The 2,500-nt window shown below is 28.6% G+C and overlaps 1 long non-coding RNA gene across 1 annotated transcript in view; it reads left to right on the top strand.

Annotated features, from left to right (window-relative positions):
• The window catches only part of LOC107572972 (uncharacterized), a 24,520-nt gene that overhangs the window by 21,080 nt on the left and 940 nt on the right, over nt 1–2,500 (top strand). The gene's annotated exons all lie outside the window — the stretch shown is intronic.

Below are 2,500 nucleotides of genomic sequence, written 5' to 3'. Positions count from 1 at the left end.
TAGTAATATTAGAATATTTATTTTTTTAATGTATTATTAACTAATTAAATATTTAGGATTTTTTCATATTTTTTTTGTAGTTGACATGTTACCTCAGTGTCTATCATTGCACAATCCGAACATCTACATAATTGTATACAGTAGAAATCAATTCAGATATTCAATGTATATGTCCATAAATCTATATTTATATATGAATGTTCCTGCTTGAGTGTGAGTTCAGATGGTTTTGAGTTTGCCGTTTAGTGCTGAACTTTTAGATTTTCTTTTTTTCGTATTTGTATTTTTCCGATTATATTGTAATTGATTTAAAGAAGCTTTTTCTGTGGAATCAAATTTATTTTTTAGTTTATTTATTGTTTTTTTATTTCAGAACTGTCTTTAAGCAGTCGAGAAATAAAACACCTTTAAAGCAAACTAACAAATGTATAATCTTGTGTCAGAAAGCAAAAGGCAAACGGAGTAAAAACACAAATGACGCTTGAATTTGAAGGATTTTAATGAAATGTTATGAAACGGTAAAACAGCCTGCACGTCAGAATGACTTTATACAGTAGAAATCAATTCAAACATGTCCATAAATCTATATTCATAAATAGTCACATCACCAGTACTGGAAACATGACCAAAAACAGAACTTCATGCAAACGATAAACACCAGCAAGCAAAAACATGCTGAAGAATCTCATGTAAATATAAGCGTGCATATCAGCAATCCGTACAGAGAATAAATTAAACATTTCATCAGGCAGAAGCAAGTCTTCATTCTTAAATATATTTTCACCAGCTCTTTATATTGTACAGTATTTACAGACTAATGCATAAAGGTCTGAATCGAGACTCAGGCAGGACTGCTGCAGTAATTTAGTTAAAAACACCTCAAGGCACATTCAAAAATATCCATAAAACAGACTCAAGAAAATCCTCCTGTCTAATGATGCCTAGTGACGCGTTTTTATCTCGGCATTATGGAGGATTATTTATGCCACAATAAAAATATAGTAATTGCTAATATTTCTCTCACAATTCAGAATTATTTACATTTAATGACTTTTGTGTGAGATATATAACGGTCAGAGAATGACTGAATTGTGAGATAATTTTTTTATATCTTTATTCTGTGGCAGAAACAAGCTTCTACAGAGACCCTGGACCGCAACGTGAAAAACAAAAACTCTGAAACTTGGATCTACGGAAGGGGATTAGGTCCAAGCCATAATAAAAAAACCATAAAACCATCTCGGGATTAAAGTCATTATAATATGAGATTAAACTCGTTACATTTCAAGAAAAAAATCTGTTTCCAGAAAAACTTGTTAAATTTTGAGAAAAAGTCTAAAAATGTTGAGAATAAACATTAAATTACAAGAAAAAAAAGTCTGTTTCTAGAAAAACTTGTAAAATTTTTAGAAAAAGTCTAAAAATGTTGAGAATAAACTCAAACTACAAGAAAAAGTGTTTCTAGAAAAACTAAAATTTCGGGAAAAAGTCCAAATAAAATGTTGAGAAAACAAACTACAAGAAAAAAGTCTGTTTCTAGAAAAACTTGAAAAATTTTGAGAAAGTCTAAAAATGTTGAGAATAAACAAACTACAAGAAAAAGTGTTTCTAGAAAAACTTGTAAAATTTTTAGAAAAAGTCAATAAAATGTTGAGAATAAACTCAAACTACAAGAAAAAGTGTTTCATGAAAAACTTAAATTTTGAGAAAGTCAATAAAATGTTGAGAATAAAAATTAAATTACAAGAAAAAGTGTTTCATGAAAAACTTAAATTTCAAGAAAAAGTCCAAATAAAATGTTGAGAATAAACTCAAACTACAAGAAAAAAAGTGTTTCATGAAAAACTTGTTAAATTTAAAGAAAAAAGTTGTTTTGAGAAAAAGTCCAAATAAAATGTTGAGAAAACAAACTACAAGAAAAAAAGTCTGTTTCTAGAAAAACTTGTAAAATTTTGAGAAAGTCTAAACATGTTGAGAATAAACTAAAACTACAAGAAAAAGTGTTTCTAGAAAAACTGGTAAAATTTTGAGAAAAAGTCAATAAAATGTTGAGAATAAAAATTAAATTACAAGAAAAAAAGTGTTTCATGAAAAACTTAAATTTCAAATAAAATGTTGAGAATAAACGAATTCGTGTCATGTTCATTTGAACGTTTCAATCCGTGTCTGCAGAGACGTTGGTCCTAAAGAGTTGGCGTCTGTTTTTATGAAGTAACTGGCTATTACTGTAAGATCCATCCATCCACGAAACCAATCAAAAATAGCAATAGATGATATTTACACCAAGTGAAAACAGTGATATATTCTATAATTATTACACTGAGTGACCACCGCAGCATTTTTAGCGATGTGCTATTTACACTAAATGAAAATAGCGATTCTATTTACAGTAAAGCAGCAGATCTTTGAATTAAGTCTAAATAGTAATTAGATGCTATTTATACGTATAGTGACGGATACTATTTGCACCTCAGTATTGTTGTACATTAACAGGATGCAA

This window comes from Sinocyclocheilus grahami, unplaced genomic scaffold, assembly GCF_001515645.1.
Source record: "Sinocyclocheilus grahami isolate Dianchi unplaced genomic scaffold, SAMN03320097.WGS_v1.1 scaffold1842.1, whole genome shotgun sequence".
NCBI lineage: Eukaryota > Metazoa > Chordata > Actinopteri > Cypriniformes > Cyprinidae > Sinocyclocheilus > Sinocyclocheilus grahami.
This window is presented reverse-complemented; position numbering and strand designations above follow the sequence as displayed.